This window comes from Oryctolagus cuniculus, chromosome 5 (assembly GCF_051225735.1).
Source record: "Oryctolagus cuniculus isolate XC-2025 breed Fujian yellow rabbit chromosome 5, ASM5122573v1, whole genome shotgun sequence".
Taxonomy (NCBI): Eukaryota; Metazoa; Chordata; class Mammalia; order Lagomorpha; family Leporidae; genus Oryctolagus; species Oryctolagus cuniculus.
In genome coordinates this window covers 123,954,885-123,974,909 of record NC_142871.1, presented here as the reverse complement: position 1 = coordinate 123,974,909, position 20,025 = coordinate 123,954,885, and the positions used below count along the sequence as shown (strand labels likewise).

Here is a 20,025-nt window from a genome sequence, read left to right as displayed (position 1 = left end):
ATGAGCATTACTATCTTCTGTGGTTGTTACAAAGTACTTCTCAACATCTAATTTGCCGGCAGAACTGTAGGCATAACTGCATTGGTGGCTTTGGCTCCTGTCCACTGTGCAGGATCTGTAAAATCGATAGACATTCCTGCTGCTGTCTAAGTAATCAAGGCAAGCATTTTGGTCACAGCATTTTATCTTTCTACTTCTAATAGAGGAGTAGTTCCAACTGCTGCCATCACTAACTCCTAATTGAATCATACCATCCCAAAGGCATCTGGGGCACTCTGTTGTGGACATTTACTGTAGTAACTTGTTTATGGTTTTCAACGTGTGGAATGGGGTTTAAGAAGGAGTCTGGTTTTTGATTGTAAGCCAGACCCAGAGACAGTGAACTTGTACAGCTTGTTCCAAGTCCCTAAGCTTTGTCCTTTGAAACTGATAAAACTTGGAACATGCTAGCCCAATCTGAGAAATCCTTGTCTGCCCCCAAAGAAGCCAATTCTGTGTTTCCCTCCAATGCTCAAAGGACAACTGATGCTGATCAGAGGGTAGGAGTATTGAAATTAGCTCTGTTTTTGGCATGGATCATTGATTATTATTGAGCTCAGTTCAGATGACAATCTACCTTGCTCTGAAAACTTCTCATGGAAATCATAGTTGTGTTCACCAGCTATACCTATGGAATAGGCCTGGTACAGCTGTTGACCATGGTTTGCAGTACAGACAGCTCCTCACAAGTGTTTCAGCAATGCCAGAGACACCTTTCAGATCCCCATATACTGGCATCTAGTGTTGAACTGGTAGGCTTGTTTTTTAAATTCATGTCACTAATGGAGGGGAGGGTACTGGTTTAAATAGTGTGGAGGAACAAGACTGTAAATTTCCACTTATGAAAGAATTCATGCTTACATATCCGTCCCTACCCACCTGCCTTGCTGTTGCCTCAGTTTTCATCCAGCAGAAGCCACCACCTGTGTCAGACTCTAGCTCTTCCTTTTTTTTTTTTTTTTTTTTTTTTTTTTTTTTTTTTTAAGATTTATTTATTTGAAAGAGCTGCAGAGGGAGAGAGAGAGACAGACAGACTTCCATCCACTGGTTCAGTCTCCAAATGGCAGCAATGGCTGGAGCTGGGTTGATCCAAAGCCAGGAGTCTAGTGCTTCCTCCAGGTCTCCCATGCAGGTGCAGGTTCAGGGGCCTGAGGACTTGGGCCATGTTCTACTGCTTTCTCAGGCCATAGCAGAGAGCTGGATCAGAAGTGGAGCAGCCAGGACTCAAACCAGCACCCATATGGGGTGTCAGTACTGCAGCCACAGTGTTGGCCCTCTTTTTTTTTTTTTTTTTTTTTTGACAGGCAGAGTGGACAGTGTGAGAGAGAGAGACAGAGAGAAAGGTCTTCCTTTTGCCGTTGGCTCACCCCCCAATGGCTGCTGTGACCAGCGCGCTGCCTAGAAGCTTCTCCTGGTCTCCCATGCGGGTGCAGGGTCCAAGGACCTGGGCCATCCTCCACTGCGCTCCCAGGCCACAGCAGAGAGCTGGACAGGAAGAGGAGTGACTGGGACAGAATCCGGTGTGCCGGCACCGCAGGCGGAGGATTAGCCTATTGAGCCGCGGCACCCGCCTCTTCACTTATTTTATATTATTGAATCAATAGTTGTATTAGGGGGCCTATAAGGAGACAGAAAGAACAGATAGGCATATGGCTCTGTAAAGGAAAATCTGTTAGGAGAATTGGCTCACGTGGTTATGGCAGCTAAGTCCCCCCACAGTTGTCTGCAGGCTGGAGATGCTGAGGTACAGGTAGTGTAGCTCAGTTCAAGTCTGGGGGACTCAGAACCAGGGAAGCCAAAGGTCACTTTAATCTAGACTTAATCTAAATGTAATTACATATGCAAAGATCCTAGTTCCAAATAAGGTCGCATTCAGAGGTTCCAGGAAAATGTGAATTTTGGCAGACTACTTTGCAACCCAGTATGCATGTCTAACAAAATTTTAACTTATGGCCCAGCCTGAGTCAAAAGCTTATGAATTATTAAGAATGACTCCTATCAAGGAAATGACAATATCTGGGGATGATGAGGATTTGAAGGAACAGTGCTGTGAAGAATGGCACAGCCACATGAAAAACAGTTTGGATGTTTTTTATCCAGTTAAATGTACCCTTATCATACAATTCAGAAATCCTACTCCTAGGCATCTATCCCAGAGAAATGAAGATAGGTGTCTGCTGAAAAACTTAGGTTTTTATAGCAGTATTATTCGTAAACACCAGAAATTAGAAAGAATCCCAGTGTCCTTCAACTGGTGAAGAGATAAGCAAATTATAGTCTATCTGTGAATCGAGCACTCTGCGGTAAGCAGAAGGAATGAAATACTGATACATGTGACAGCATGCATGGGTTGTGGAAACATCTTGCTGATGGCAAGCAGCCACACAGAAGTGGTTCCATACTCATTGTACCTTTAACTTTTAAAATATGTCCAAAGGATTCCATTTGTATGACATTCTAGAAAAGGCAAAACACAGGGAATAGGGATCCTGTTGGTCGGTGGTTGCCAGGAGCTGGGACTTGTTGGAAGGGATTGTCTCCAAAGACGCATGGGAAACTTTGTCACAGGAAGGAATTTAGATTGTGGTGGTAGTCACAGGGCTAAGTTTGTCCGTGCACCACCCTGCTGAAAATGTTTGATCAGTATGGAATTATATCTGAAATGGAAGCAACCTAAAACAAGCCTCACTTTGGGAACCCCTCCCTCACCTCCCCACAAAATTCATGAATTGGAGCTGGTGGTGTTTGGCTTACAGTCTCGGTTTTTTTGGTGTTGATGAGAGTTTATTAGTTCAGCCTGAAGAATAAGGACTGGAAAGTACAGGAAGTCCTTGGGGCCACTGCTCTGCTGGTTTTCATGTTTTACCTCATAATGTGAAGCCTGGAAACTACACAGCCAAAGCAAAATCAATTATTCTCTAGGCTAGGACTCCATGTCTTCTACTGAATAACTGGATTAGTCTAGAATGTACTAATGCAAACAGAAGTGATGGTAGCCTTTTAATATTTGGTTCAAGGCCTATTTTGTGAGACATTCTCAGGAAAAGCCAATGAGAAAACTGCATATGTCTTTGTGGTGTTGAGGGTAAAACTCAGCACCATGATCTTGGTTCTTTGCAAAACACATCCCATCCCTTAGATGCCTGAACATACTCAGTTTAACCTCACTTTTATTTTGAAAAGTATTGGCTTGTTATGAAAACTGCAGTTTGCAAGTTTACTGTCAGTGAGGGAGGTTCTCCAAGATCAAGATTTTTTTTCCACTCTGCCTGTTTACATTTTAAAGAAAAACGTTATCATCCTTTGCACCTGTTCTGGGGCTTACTGGTGCACTGAGTTCTCTGGCAAGTGTTCTGCTTTGCCTCTTCACAAAGCTTGTTGAACTGCTTTATGCCTTATGCCTTTCTTGGCACAGAGGCGCAGGGGAAGTCATGGGAGGGTTCTCCCTGCCCTGTTCCTGGATGGCTGCAATTTAAAAATTGGAGACCAATCTTTGCATTAAGGCGTTTCTCCTAGGAATGATGCCATATCCACTCCATATCTATGAGACATTTACATACACACATGTGTGACTAAGTCGATCTGATTCACTCTGATTAGCATCATTTGTTGGAGAGAAGAATCCCTGACAGGAGTGACAATGGGCATTGTCTTTTGAAGGTGAGTTAATGAAGGAGACCATGCAGAGGAAAAAAGACAACAGAAAAAGGAAGGGGAACAAATCCAGAGCTGATGTCCCTTGTAACTTACTCAAGACTAGGCTGTGCTGTGTGCATAATAAAGCAGCTGCCTGCTGGATAGAGAAATGAAGTCCCAGGCAACAGTGGTTCCTTGGCTTATGGAGGTTTTCCAAGTTCATCCTTCATTAAATTTTGAATAGCCTTTGTTATAGAAAATTCATATGAAATATAAAATGCTTGAAAGCTTTGCGATTGTTTTTAAATTTTTTTTAACATAAAGAGAACAGATCTCATAGATACAGTTCTGCGAAACATATTTTCCTCTCTTCATCCTCTCTCCTTTTATTTTTTTATTTAATTTTTGTAGTAACATACTTTCAATTTACTTTATAATCACGGGCTTAATGCACCATTAACCATAATATTCAAGAAGTGAAAAATAGAACCACTGTTCCACAGGAATATAGATAAGGGCTATAATAATCAAATCATAGGATGTCAGTTTCAGTCTTAGACTTTTTTGTATTCTATATTAACTACCACATTATCTGAGAAAGTATGGTATTTTTGTCTTGGGGACTGGTTTATTTCACGAAGCATAGTGGTCTCCAGTTGCATCCATTTGGTTGCAAAAGACAAGATTTCATTCATTTTAATGGCTGAGTAATATTCCATCGTGTATATATTTACCAGTTTCTTTATCCAGTCATCAGTTGATGGATATCTGGATTGATTCCATATCTTAGCTATTGTGAATTGAGCTGCTACAAATATGGGGGTACAAATAACTCTTTTGTATGCTGATCTCGTTTCCTTTGGATAAATCCCCAGGAGTGGAATGGCTGGGTCATATGGTAGATCTACTTTTGTATTTCTGAGGAATCTCCACCCTGTCTTTGTAACAGTTGTACTAGTTTGCATTCTCACCAACAGTGCATCAGGGTACCTTTCCCCCACATTCTCACCAGCATTGATTATTTGATTTTTGGTTGCTAGCCATTCTAAGTGGGGTAAGGCTAAATCTTATGGTCGTTTTTGTTTGCATTTCCTTGATGGTGAGTTATCCTGGAGGGCCTTGGGAATGGGGCTGGGAGTTTGGAGTTGGTACTCAAGGGCAGCAGTGGGCAATAGAAGGTTTCCAAGGAGGGAAGAACCTGACTAGAGCCATAAAGAGTCGCCAGCGATGCCCAGTGACACAGTACCCTAGCACCTTCATCTTTAATTAATGTCAGTGTTTAATTTACCTTAGAATTGGTGTTGCTTCTCCGATGAACTCTTTTGACAGGCACTACCAGTTCTCATGCCAAAGTCCAGGACAACCCATTCTTACAGTCCTCCTGCTTAAAAGTGTAAAGTCCTTTGGCATTTTGTTGAGTGTGCCTGGAAGAACAGTGTGCATTTTTTTTTCTTGGCAACATCTATTGGCCCATTCCTCATGTGCCATTTATGTGGCACTTATTGCTAGGGTATGTGTTTTCCATGGCTTCTGAATTTGGGGCTATAAACCTGTCATGAAATTGCAGCGCTGTGCGTAAAAAGAAATAGACATGTCAGTATGAATGGAATTATACTTCGCAGTCACTTAAGAAGAGGGTATTGTTGTCAGCTGCAGGTTTGTAATTTTTGTTCAGCTAAGCCAGCAATATAAAATGTGGTGTGCAAGACGGGAACAGTTGGAGGAGCATTTTACACTTGCTGCAATGGGTACCATAACCTCATTGGAAAAACAATGATCACAAATCCACTCCTCTAGGCAGCTGTATGTAGAAATAGGAGTATAGCAGAGATGGATGGCAGGAGGACAGTTATAAGGCTAGAATAATGGCCTGTGTGGGAGCAGAAGTGGGTGTGAAATGGTAAGTAACAATATTACTAGAATTCTAACAACAGTGCGTACTATTTCGTGGCAGCCAGATGCCAGGTGCTGTGCCAGGCAGCACATATACCTTATAGCGTGTAGTCTTCATCACGTCCCTATAACACAAAAATGAGTCTTTTCCTCTGCCAGCTCAGAAAGAAAAATCTCAGAGGTCACTCCACTAGTACATGGCAGAACCAGATGGTTAATTCATCTCAATAAGACCCCAAAGGGTAGACACAGAAAGATATTCTGGGGGACACATGGGACCTTCAGTGACATGACCTTCACAGTGACACGACCTTAGCTCCATAGAAACCGAGCTCAGGGTTTGCTGACATGGAGTCCAGGCTTTATGGTAGGGTTGAGGATTCTGAATTTCCTCCTTGGCCTGAGATCCTTAGTGGAGATCCTCCAAGGGTGTAGAGCACAGAGGAGGTATGGCTGACAGTCTTGGATCCATGAAGCAGGATTTGACATTTTACCTGTCAATGGAAAAACTCCATTCCCTTATCAAGTGATGTGGACCTGGAGAACTCTCACCATGTCTCCCTTCACCAACCAGTACATGGAAACTGTTGGAAAGAGGTAAGCAAGTAGGATTGGAGTAGTCGCCAGAGAGGGGCACTCCAGTAGTGGATATGGACCTTGGAATTAAGATGACGTTATGTAGAAGCTGGCTTCTCAGTACTGAAATAGAAGGTACAGAAATCTGTGAATAAAGGGTTTGAAGCTGTGAAGAATCGTTCATAGGAGGAAACATGGATATCAGTAATCAGGGCCATGCATTGTGCAGAATTGAAAGTGAGAGCCCCCACAATGTGTAACTGGAGACGGACCAATTCATAACTAATTGGAGTAGCTGCCGTGATCCTTGCTCTGTGATGAGTACTGAGGGAATTGGATTCAGCCAGATGTAGAGACCCTTTCTGCTTCCAAAGGGATGATAATGCTGCTTAGAGAGATGGCACAATGCACATGAAATCATTGCAAACAGTAGAAAATTGTGTCTAATCAAAGGCTAACTTGATAGTGTTTGAAGATCTCAGGAATTTAGACCATTTTCATTGGGGGAGGAGTTGTTCTTCCTATGCCAGAACATTCAGTAACATGCTGCCTTTTCAGCTTACCCTGTTTTCATTTTTCCAGCATTTCTTTAAAGGGATTTCATTACTAATGAACGATTTGAAGACACAGCCTTAAGGTGGGACAGTGGTAGTAACAGTACTAGCTTGGCAGGAGTTTTGGGTTACCGCCCCCCCCCCCCATAACCTTCATCACTTGTATCCATTCTCTGTATAATGTGGCCAGAGCTTTGGGTAGCACATCTGGTTGTCCAAATTGTATGGAAGGAGTGGTCTTAGATGGAAATAGGTTAGTGGTGAATGACGTAGCTAATTTAGCAGGGCCCTGGAAGGACCAATACTGGAAGAATGAGGACAAGAAGTTAGGAGGAAGAGGCATGTGGGACCTAGGATTGTGGGCACCAAGTACACAGACATGTCATGGTAATGCTCACTAGGTTGCTTCTGCAAAAAGGGAATTTCAACTCTGAGGTGGACAGAATGACTAAACTGGTGGATAGTGGCCAACCTTTCTTGATGATTACTATACATCACAGTACTAGTGCAGTGGGCCCACGGGCAGCCATGGGAATGAAGGTGGAAGTACGCAGGTACCTAACACAGAGGCATTACATTAACTGAGGCTTATTTAGTCATTGATGAATGTAGGAATCAGAGGTTCAATGCTAAGCCATCAATTGAGGGACATAGAAGAGTTTGTCCTTTCCAGAAGTTGCTTCTACACTGATAATGGATCAACACTTCACTGAAAGACTTCAGAATGCCTGATCTAGCAACATGGCTTCCAACATGGCTTCCCACAATCTCTCTTCAGATGAGGGACCAATCTTTCTGAAGAGGAGATATAGCCACGATCACAGGATTTACTGGCTTCATCATGTATCCTAATAGCTAGAAACAGATGGCCTCGCTGAATGCCCCAGTGACCTTAGAGGCTCAGCTAAACGGACCTTTCAAGGAACATACTCTGGTGGTTAGAGCACAGTCCTCCATTTGGGGGTATATGCATTGAAATAACAACTGATTATATATATTTTATATAGAGACTGTATCCTGAATAGTTGGACCTGGGAACCAAGGAAATAGGAGTGGTCCCTAAACCCAAACTCCCCAGTGACCCATTTGTGGAATTTGTTCTTCCTATCCACTAATCTTAGGCTCTGTTAAGATAGAGACTGTAGTTCCCAAGAAGGGATTTGTCTCTACCAGAATACAAAGTAAGGGTTCTACTGAATTTGAAACTGTGTTTATTACCTGCTTATGTTGGACTCCTCCTGCCTGAGGTAGATCAGAAGGGAATTACATTATGATGAGTTTACCTGTGATGCCACAATGCCAGCCCCTTATGGTATTATTGAGGTAATTGACCCTGATTTTATATAGACAGAAACAGAAATAGAGATGGAGAGAGAGCTTCCATCTACTGCCTCACATCTCAAATGCCTGCCACAGCCAGGTCTGGGCCAGGCCAAAGCCAGGTGTCGCTCCCCCTCTTCATGGAGGAACGACACTAAACCCTGCCTACGCTTCCTATCCAAGTCACGGCACCATTATGTCGCTCCCCCTCTTCATGGAGGAACGACACTAAACCCTGCCTAGGCTTCATATCCGAGTCACGGCACCATTATGTCGCTCCCCGTCTTCGTGGAGGAACGACACAGGACCCTGCGTTGTTCTTTTGTCTGCTCGGCCCTCCCCGGGTTTGCTGCTGGTTCTTCCCGGGTTGGCTACTGACCCTTCCACCTCCGTGGAAGGGCGGTTCCCCCTGCCACATTCCCCACTTCCGCGGGGGAGCGGCACACCGCCGGCCGGCTCTCTCGGGGGCTGCACAGGTGTTCCTCAGGTGTTCCCCTTAGATGTTCCTGGTGCATGTTGTCTCTCTCCTCCTTTATAGTCCTCTTCCACCAATCCCAACTCTGCTACCCACAAGCTGAGTACGCTGCTCTCCTCCAATCAGGAGTAAGTCCTACAGTTTATTGGTTGAACTGGAGGCAGCTGCGTAGAAGCTGTTTCTCCCTTCTCAGCGCCATATTGTGGGAGAGCAGATGCATAGAATAAGTCTTAATTCCAGTAACTTAGTCTAGTCCGGGTTGCTCCCCACACCAGGAGTCAGGAACTCCATCCTGATCTCCCACATAGGTGGCAGAGGCCTAAGTAGTTCGGCCATTTTCCATTGCTTTCTCATGTACATTAGCAGGGAACTGGATTGAAAATAAAATAGCACTCCTATATGGGTTGCTGGCATCACAGGAAGTGGCTTGATAAGCTACACTACACTCTCCCCTTCCCCCAAAATCATATTTTTAAAGATTTATTTATCTGGGAGGGGGAGGGAGGGAGAGAGTGAGAGAGAGATTGATCTTGCATTCATGGGTTCACTCCTCAAATGCCCACAACAGCCAGGGTTGGGCCGTGCTGAAGCCAGGAGCCCAGAACTCCATATCAGTCTTCCACATGGGAGCAGAATCATCATCTGCTGCTTTCTCAGATGCGTTAGCTGGAAGCTGCATCAGAAGTGGAAGAGCCGGTACTTGAACTGGCACTCTGGTATGTGATATAGGCATCCCAAGCAGTGGCTTACCACGGTGCCACAATGCCTTCCCTTACTCTGATTATTATAGCTTAAAAGGAGAAAGGAAGGCATATGCTTAACTTTCCCGTTTTCTATCTCCTTATACTTCTGATTTTTGAGAGATGTTGTCTAATTTTTTAATTCACTAATTTAATCTTCAGCCGTATCCTGTTCTTTCAGTTTTAAGGTTTTTGTTGAGAGAGAGAGAGAGAAAGAGAGAGAGAGATGAGAACTCCCATCTGCTGATTCACTCCTCAAATACCCAAGAGTCAATCTATTTCTTCCCAGTGGGTGAGAGGGACACAGCTATATGAGCCATTGGTGCCCTCCAGGGTGCACATTCACAGAAAGTTGGGACACAAACCTAAGCACTTCAGTATGAGATGCAGGCATCCCAAGCGGCATCTTAACCACTGCTAAATGCCTACTCCCATCCTATTTTTCTTTTAACCGTTTGTGTAGTTTTTTCCCAGATATTTCAATTTTAACCATTTCTTATTTTCGTATTGTTGATAGCTTTATATATCTCTTTAGTAATACTTGTCATTTACATAAAATTCTTAGTCTAATCTTTTAACAACTCATAATTTTATTTCAGATGCTATATCTTGAAGATTAATAGATTTTTTTGAAGTAGTTTAACTCCTTAGTTAGCATGGTTATTTTGGAATTTTAAAAAAGTTTTATTTTTTTAGTTTTAAACAGATTCAATTATAGTTCAGATATAATTCTTTTTAATTTTATTTTATTTAAGGTATATAAGTTTCATATATCTCCTATATACAGATTTAGGAACATAGTGGCACTTCCTCCCTCTCCTACCACACTCCAACTCTTCTTTCCCCTCTCTTTCAGATTCTCATTCTTAATTTTTTTTTTTTTCAGGCAGAGTGGACAGTGAGAGAGAGAGAGAGACAGAGAGAAAGGTCTTCCTTTGCCGTTGGTTCACCCTCCAATGGCCGCCGCCGGCTGGCGCACTGCGCTGATCCGATGGCAGGAGCCAGGAGCCAGGTGCTTTTCCTGGTCTCCCATGGGGTGCAGGGCCCAAGCACCTGGGCCATCCTCCACTGCACTCCCTGGCCACAGCAGAGAGCTGGCCTGGAAGAAGGGTAACCGGGACAGAATCCGGCGCCCCAACCGGGACTAGAACCCGGTGTGCCTGCGCCGCTAGGTGGAGGATTAGCCTAGTGAGCCGCGGCGCCGGCCTCATTCTTAATTTTTACCATGATCTATTTTCTGTATCCTGAATGATCGTATATTTAACCCTGCTCTAATTAAAGGAGTTTAACAAATAGTATGAAGACAAAGAAAACCAAACACAACACTGTTCTTCAATGGAACACACAGGGCTATAAACAATCATCAAATCTCAAAATATCTTTCACTCCAATACATTACATTTCAGGCATTCTATTTGTTACCTCAGAACAGGGAAAGCATGATATCTGTCTTTTTGGGGTTGGCTTATTTCACTAAGCATAATGGATTACAGTTGCGACCATGTTGCAAAAGACTGGATTTCATTTTTTTTTTTTTTTTTACAGCTGGGTAGTACTCCATAGTGTATATAAACTATAATTTCTTTATCTAGTCTCAGTTGATGGACACCTGGGTTGATTATAGGTATTGTGAATTGAGCTGCAATGAACACGGGGGTATAGATTACTCTTTCATATACTGATTTCTATTGGTTTGGGTAAGTTCCCAGGAGTGGGATGGCTGCATCATATGGTAGGTCTATTTTCAGATTTTTGAAGTATAGCCCTACTGTCTTCCACAGTGGTTGCCCCAATTTACACTCCCACCACCAGTGGATCAGGGTACATTTTCCACACACCCTTGCCAGCATTTGCCATTTGTTGATTTCTGTATGTAAGCCATTCTAACTGGAGTGAGGTGAAACCTCATTGTGGTTTTGATTTGCATTTTCCTTATGGCTAGTGATCCTGAGTATTTTTTCAAGTGTCTGTTAGCAATTTGAATCACTTGAAAAATGCCTGTTAAATCTTCTGTCCATTTCTTAACTGGATTGCTTTGTTGTTAAATTTCTTGAGCTCTTTATAGATTCTGGATGGTAATCCTTTTTAAGCCGTGTGGTTTGCAGATGTTTTCTCCCATTCTGTCAGTCATCTCTTCACTTGGATGAGTGTTTATTTTGCAGTTCAGAAGCTTTTCAACTTAATATAATCCCATTTGCCCATTTTGACTTTGATTGCCTGTGCTTCTGGGTGTTTTCCAAGAAGTCTTTGCCTATGACTATGTCCTGCAGAGTTTTCCCAATGTTCTCTAGTATTTCAGTGATATCAGGTCATAGATTTAGGTCTTTGATCCATTTTGATTGGATTTCAGTGTAAGGTGTAAGGTAGGGATCTTGTTTCATATTTCTGAATGTGGAGATCCAGTTTTCCCAGCACCATTTGATAAGAGATTGTCCTTGCTTCATGGGTTGAATTTTAGCTACTTTAGCAAAGATAAGCTGGCTGTAGATGCCTGGATTGATTTCTGCATTTTCTATTCTGTTACATTGGTTTACCTGTCTGTTTTTGTGCCAACAACAGGCTGTTTTGATTATAACTGCCATGTGGTATGTCTTAAAATTGGGTATTGTGATGCCTCAGCTTTGTTTTTGTTGGCTAAGATTCCTTTAGCTATTTGGGGTCTCTACTGTTTCCAGATGAATTTTGGCATAGTTTTCTCTAAGAGCTGCAAAGAATTCCATTGGTATTTTGATTGGGATTGCATTGAATCTATAAATTGCTTTTGGTAGTAGACATTTTGATGATGTTTATTCTTCCAATCCATGAACATGGCATATTTTTCCATTTTTTAATGTCTTCTATTTCTTTAGTATTCTGTAGAGATCTTTGATTTCCTTGGTTAAATTTATTCTAAGGTATTTTATTCTTAAAATCTTAAAAGCTCTTACCTGTGACATTGTCTGTACACAAAGGCTATTGATTTTTCTGTGTTGACTTTGTATCCTACCACTTTACCAAACTCTATGAGTTCCAGTAGTCTCTTAGTAGAGTCTTTTGGATCCCTTATATAAAGTATCATGTCATCTGCAAATAGGGATAGTTTGACTTCATCCTTCCCAATTTGTATCCCTCTGATTTCCCTTTCTTGCCTAATGGCTCTGGCTAAAACTTCCAGGTCTATATTAAATAGCAATGGTGAGAGTGGGCATCCTTGCCTGGCTGTGGATCTTAAGGGAAATACTTACAGCTTTTTCCCATTCAGTAGGATGCTGGATATGGATTTGTCATATATTGCCTTGATTATGTTTGAGGAATGTTCGAGGAATGTTCCTTCTATACCCATTTTGCTGAAGGTTTTTTTTTTTTTTATCATGAAAGGATGTTGTAGTTTATTAAATGCTTTCTCTGCATCTATTGAAATAACTATATAATTTTTGTTCTTCAGTTTGTTAATGTGATATATCACATTGATGTGAATGTTGAGCCATTCTTGCATACCAGGCATAAATCCCACTTGGTCCAGATGAATGATTTTTCTGGCTTGTTATTAGATTCAATTAGCTAGTATTTTGGGAGGATTTTTGCATCTATTTTCATCAGGAATATTGGTCTATACTTCCTTTCTCTGTATCTTTTTCAGGTTTAAGTATTAAGGTGATGTGTACTTCGTAGAAGGAGTTTGGGAGGGTTCCTTCCCTTTCAGTTGTTTTGAATAGCTTGAGAAGAATTGGAATTCGTTCTTTAAATGTATGGTAGAATTCAACAGTAAAGTCATCCAGTCCTGGGCTTTTCTTTGTTGGGAGGGTCTTTATTAATCTTTCTTTTAAGTAGACAGGCACTCTGTGATTGGGTGCATATGTATTTATTATGGTCACATCTTCCTGATGAATTGATCCCTTAATCATTACATACTGACCTCATTTGCCTCTTCTAACAGTTTTTTAAAGGTTTATTTATTTATTTGAAAGTCAGAGTTACACAGAGAAGGGGGGAGAGAGAGAGAGAGAGAGCGAGCGAGCTTCCATGCGATGGTTCACTCCCCAGTTGGCTGCAACGGCCGGGACTCTGCTGATCTGAAGCCAGGAGCCAGGAGCTTCCTCTGGGTCTCCCATGCGGGTGCAGGGGCCCAAGGACTTGGGCCATCTTTTACTGCTTTACCAGGCCATAGCAGAGAGCTGGATTGGAAGTGGAGCAGCTGGGTCTCAAACTAGCACCCATATGGGATGCCAGCGCCTTAGGCCAGGGTGTCAACCCACTGTGCCACAGCCCCGGCCCCATTTGAACAGTTTTAAAGTCTGTTTTGTCTGATATTAGGGTGGCAACACCAGCTCTTTTTTGCTTTCCATTAGCATGGAATATCTTTTTCTATCCTTTCACTTTCAGTCTATGTGTATCTTTGTTGGTGAGATGTGTTTCTTGTAGGCAGCAAGTAGATAGGTCTTGTTTTTTAATCCCTTCACCCAGTCTGCATCTTTTAACTGGAGAATTGAGGCCATTTACATTCAAGGTGACTGACCATGATGTGTCTTCCTGTACCCCATGTAATTATCAAGCCCCTCCTGTCAGTTTGTTTGCCTCTAAATTAAAAAAAAAAAAAACTCCATCTTGGTTTGGACAGTATCTTTTATAGGTCCTCTAATATTGGCTCTGTCCTTTGTTTTAGATCCTGTGTATTTAATCTGCTTGTTAGTTTTGTTTTCTCCAGATTTAAAGCAATACAACTCTAGATGGCCATACACATGAAACCATGGATGAAAGCAGTTTCTACAAGCTGACATTGCAGCTTCCTCAAGAGGACACCTCCTGTGGGGACCCTGTTTTGACTGCCATTCCCCACTCCACACCCTAAAGGGCCACCAGGAGAACGACCCCCTGTCAGCAGGAAGTAGCCAAGATGAAATCGACGTCCTGGGTCCCTACAATAGTAGGGTGTGGATTAAAAGAGGGGGAGGACTGAGGCTCTCTGGGTGGGCTAAGTGTCTGTGGGCCTCTCAGGCTTTAACAAAATGTCTTGTACATAAAGGCTATAAGCTGTGAACAAAAGATTTACTCTGAGACCTGATCCCAACTCTTCCCCACTGTGATATTCTGTACCCCAAACTAGCAACAGGGGGTGCTGGGTCCACCAAAGCAAACACTAGCTCTTAGTAGCTCCCATTCCAGTTGTCACCAGAAGGCCCCATGGTAGTTCTGGTCCTAGTTGGGTTCAGTGTGGCGGGCACTGCTGCCCTCAGCACAGCAGCCTTGGTTCTGGGTGAGCTAAGTGCTTCCCATATGCCAGCATCAGCCAACTCCAGTCTTCTATTAATCTGTTATATAGCCAGATAGTCTCTTAAAGTGGTTGTCCTGATTTTAGGCCCCTGCATTCTTAACCAGTTACTAAATTTCATTAGACAAAACATAGCTTCTGTTAAACTCATGTAGATACATACCTATTACTCTGCCCTAAATATCTTTCCTGATCCATATGATGTGGCTAAATGAAGGATTTTATTATTGTAAAAACACAAAGGGAGTGAAATAACACCTTGACCTTGACAGTAGGGACTCCATTCTGGGAAAGTGCTATCCCCCTCCCCTCCCCGTGAGACTCTGGTCTGAAACTATGATCCTCCAGTTGCATCCATTTCATTGTCAATGGTAGAATTTCATTCTTTTTTATAGCTGGGTAATATTCCATCATGTAAATATACCTCATTTTCTTTATCCATTCATTTGATGATTGACTCCTTGGTTGATTCCATATTTTGGCTATTGTGAAGAGTGCTTCTATAAACGTGATAGTACAGGTATCTCTTTGATACAAAATGCTCATGTCTTTTGGATGTACACATGGTAGTGTGATGGCTGGATCATATGGCAAGTCTATTTTGAGTTTTCTAAGAAATCTTCATACTGTTTTTCACGGTAGCTGCACTAATTTACATTCCTACCCACAGTGTTTAAGTGTTCTCCTTTCTCTACAGCCTCACCAACATTTGTTACTCTTCATGGTTTGGATTGTAGCCATTCTGACAGAGTCCAGGAGATAGCTCATTGTGGTTTTGATTTGCATTTCCCTAATGGCTAGTGATGTTGAGCATTTTTTTCATATATTGGCTATTTTTGTTTCTTTTGATAACTGTATATTAAGGTCCTTTGCCCATTTCTTTTTTTTTTTGATTTTTTTAACTTTTATTTAATGAATATAAATTTCCAAAGTACAGAATATTGATTACAATGGCTTCCCCCCCATAACATCCCTCCAACCCGTAACCCTCCCCTTATCCATTCCCTCTCTCCTTCCATTCACATCACGATTCATTTTCGATTCTCTTTATATACAGAAGATCAGTTTAGCATACATTAAGTAAAGATTTCAACAGTTTGCTCCCACACAGAAACATAAAGTGAAAAATACTGTTTGAGTACTAGTTATAGCATTAAATCACAATGTACAGCACACTAAGGACAAAGATCCTACATGAGGAGTAAGTGCACAGTGACTCCTGTTGTTGACTTAACAAATTGACACTCTTGTTTATGGCATCAGTAATCACCCTAGGCTCTTGTCATGAGTTGCCAAGGCTACGGAAGCCTTTTGAGTTCACCGACTCTGATCATATTTAGACAAGGCCATGGTCAAAGTGGAAGTTCTTTCCTCCCTTCAGAGAAAGGTACCTCCTTCTTTGATGACCCATTCTTTCCACTGGGATCTCACTTGTGGAGATCTTTCATTTAGGTTTTTTTTTCCCCCAGAGTGTCTTGGCTTTCCATGCCTGAAATACTCTCATGGGCATTTCAGCCGGATCCGCATGCCTTAAGGGCTGATTCTGAGGCCAGAGTGCTATTTAGGACATTTGCCATTCTATGGGTCTGTTGTGTCTCTCACTTCCCGTGTTGGATCATTCTCTCCCTTTTTGATTCTATCAGCTAGTATTTGCAGACATATTCTTGTTTATGTGATCCCTTTGGCTCTTAGTCCTATCATTATGATCAATTGTGAACAGAAATTGATCACTGGGACTAGTGAGATGGCATTGGTACATGCCACCTCAATGGGATTGAATTGGAATCCCCTGGTATGTTTCTAACTCTACCGTTTGAGGTAAGTCAGCTTGAGCATGTCCCAAATTGCACATCTCTTCCCTCTCTTATTCCCACTCTTATATTTAACAGCGATCACTTTTCAGTTAAGTTTCAGCACTTAAGAAGAATTGTGTATTGATTACAGAATTCAACCAAAAGTATTAAGTAGAACAAACAAACAAAAAATACTAAGAGGGATAACATATTAAGCTGTTCATCAACAGTCAGGGTGAGGGCTGATCAAGTCACCATTTCTCATAGTGTTCATTTACTTTAACAGGTTTCCTTTTTGGTGCTCGGTTAGTTGTCACCTATCAAGGAGAACAAGTGGTATTTGTCCCTTTGGGATTGGCTTGTTTCACTCAACATAATGTTTTCCAAATTCCTAACAGGGATCACTTTTCAGTTAAAATTTAAACACCTAAAAATAATTGTGTGTTAATTACAGAGTTCAACCAATGGTACTAGAACAAAAAAAAAAATACTAAATGGATAAAGTATTACATTGTATATCAACCATCAGGACAAGAGCTGATCAAGTCACTGTTTCTCATAGTGTCCATTTCACTTCAACAAGTGTGCAGAGACATATATCTGACTTTGATATAATCCCATTTAGCTTTGCTTTTGTTGCCTGTTCTTTGGGGTTTTTGTCTAAGAAGTCATCTTCTACACTACTGTGTTGGAGTATCTTTCCTACATTTTGTTCCCCAGCAGTTTCATAGTCTGAGGTCTTAAATTTAGGCCTTTGATCCAGCTTGAGTTGATTTTTGTGTGTGGTGAAAGTTATGGATCTATTTTCATTTTTCTACATGTATACATCAGTTTTACCAGCACTGTTTGTCAAAGAGATTATTATTATTCCAATGTATGATCTGTTCACTGGTCAAAGATCAGTTGGCTGTATGTACATGGATTAATTTCTGGACTCTGTTCCATTGATCAATGTTTCAGTTTTTATGCCAGTACCATGCTGTTTTAATTATTACAGCTTTGCAGTATTGTTTGAAGTCAGGTATTGTGATGTCTCCAGCTTGATTTCCCTTCCCCCTCCCCCCCATCACTTTGGCTATTCTGGGTCTTTTGTCATTCCATATGCATTTTAGGATTCTTTTTTTTCTAATTCTGTGAAAAATGTCATTGGTATTTTGAGAGTAGATTGCTTTAGGTAGTATTGATATTTTAATGACATTGATTCTTCCAATCCATGGGCAGAGAATATCTCTCTATTGTTTTGTGTCCTCGCTGATTTCTTTTGTCAGTGTTCAAAAAACTTTATAGATAGAATTAAATTTGTTATTTGAGTTATTTTTTTTGAAGTGGTCAGTTTATTTTCATGATATGCATTTTCTGTGAACCTTTTGAAGTTATAGCAAGATCCTGGCATTTATAGTATTTATACTCTTGCATTTATGTGTATGCTGTGTGGTCTCTTGTTGTTGGGGGTGGGGGGCATGTTTCTGTCCTCACCAGTTTTCTGAGTTGGGCACACATGGAAAACATGTACAAACACAATCCTGACTTTATACTCCTTCGCACCCAGTGGCTCTGTCATCAGGCAGTTCTTTTGAAACCCCCCTCCCTCAAACATGCCTTAAAGAGATGTGTCCTTGTGTCCTGTACCACCTGGGATAGTGCTCAACCCATGAGCTAATGATGGTTGAGCTTCATGGCCCTTTGGAAGCACAGTCTTCACTCAACCGCTTAGTTATCTTTCTCTGTAGAACATAAACAGCAAAATGAAATAAGCAGGACTAGCTATCTTAGGATTCTCATAGCTTCTCTTCACTGCTTCTTAATTTCCCTGAGAAATTTAGGGATGTTGTACATTAGATTCACGATCTTAATGAATCAGAGTAATAAAGGGAAGGAATCTATGCCTAGAGGAGCTTGGAAATAAAATTACTGGGGGATGAGTAAGTATTGATCACATGTAAACAGGTGAGTTGTTCAGTGCAGTCACTGGTTCAGTAAAACATAGGACTCCCCATGGTGTTAACTGACAAAGAATAAGGAAGGAACTGGCCATGATGCTGCAGTATTTGAACTGAACAGGATGTGAGGGAAAAGTGTATTGCTGCCATATTTGTCCTACTGCTTCAGCTGTTGGATAGGTTGTGAGAAATGTATTTTCTAATAAAAAAATACAATTGCAATATAGGCTCACTAATGGGCCATGTAGAAATCCCCAAAGTGATCTGGCTGTGATTACTGAGTTCCATGCTAATCCTTCACACTGACAGTCTTTCGGATACTAGAAGTACATAACTTATTATGGGACTCTCAAATCCCACTAGAGGAAGCTGTGCACTGATTTAACACTGATAGAAAGTCTGGCTCTAACACTTACATAAGAAGCTTTCCTCCTATTAATGTGCTAGTTCTCATGAAGACCCATCTTAAGCATGAAGCCACTGTTCCAGGGTTATGAAACAACTTGTCTTGTTCACACTGTGAAGAGCTGTCAGAGCTGTAATTTGAACCTAGGAAGTTTGGCTCTGAAGTCTACTTTGCTAACTACAGCCTGTCTCCAATATATCCTATGGTGCTGATAGCACAATAAACATTCTTAAAGCAATTTGTTCACTTGTATTTTCAAGCCACCACTCTGATATTTCCTTTATATATAAGTGAACACTTTTTCTTCTCAAAGATTTGTTTTTGATTTAGCAGGACCCTGGCAGTGATTTAGAAACCTTATAGTCCTGTTGGTTTATATTTTACTTGGGTTTAGCATTTAGAACAATACGCTGAAAATACATACTATGTAGCAAAATATACCCTCTGTTGTCAAGCCCAATGTCACCTAATATGATAAAAATCAGGAAATGTGACCTCATGGCTTCTGTAACATTTCTCCTCCTCCTTGGGCAAGGATGGTTCTCCCCAAAGCAATGATATTCACAGATGAAATGACTGGGTGAGGAATCTAGTCTCAATGCCTCCCTGTTGACTTCATTTGGCTTCATTTTTCAAAAATTTAAGGATCAAACTTGGGTGTACTTCTTCCAGGAAGCATCCTCCTGCCTCAGTCCTGCCAGGTTATGTGACTCCCATCCATGCCCTGGAGTGCCCTGAACAGTTTAATCCTTGTTCTTAGACTTTAATTGTTGGTTATTGTGCTGTGTGGCCAAGACTGGGCCTGACACCTTGCACCTGCGTGGGAGACTGGGAGGAAGCACCTGGCTCCTGGCTTTGGATCAGTGCAGCTCCGGATGTTGTGGCCACTTGGGGAGTGAACCAGCAGAGGGAGGACCTTTCTGTCTGTCTCACACTATCTAACTCTGCCTGTCAAATAAATCTTTAAAAAAATAAAGTTTACAGAATGAGTCGATGAATCCGTGAGTTCAGAGGATGAAAGAGTTCAGTTACTTGTTGGGTTCAAACTTTGGTGTCTTTCAGAGAAAAAGACTGCTTCCTGAAAGGCACCAGGCTGGACACACTAACACTGGTTGATGTTCTGAACTCTTCTTTATAATATTTGAGGATGAATCTGTCGTAGCATTACACAGGGCTCCTAGACAAATGATTGGCCACATTTGGCAGCCATATATTCACTACAGCTTCTCAACCAGTCATTTTATTTTTAGCAGAAATATCTGGAATGTTTAAAGGATGAGAGATTGGCACGTTGACCAGAATGAATCTATCAAATAACACCTTAGGTTTGGGTAATAATGATTAGGTTACTTGACCCTGTAGAGAGTTAGGGCGGGACAGCAGTGGAAGAAGAAACTAAAAAGAT

General features: G+C 41.6%; 1 long non-coding RNA gene across 5 annotated transcripts in view; it reads left to right on the top strand.

Annotated features, from left to right (window-relative positions):
• The window catches only part of LOC103349769 (uncharacterized), a 53,843-nt gene that overhangs the window by 3,265 nt on the left and 30,553 nt on the right, over window positions 1-20,025 (top strand). The gene's annotated exons all lie outside the window — the stretch shown is intronic.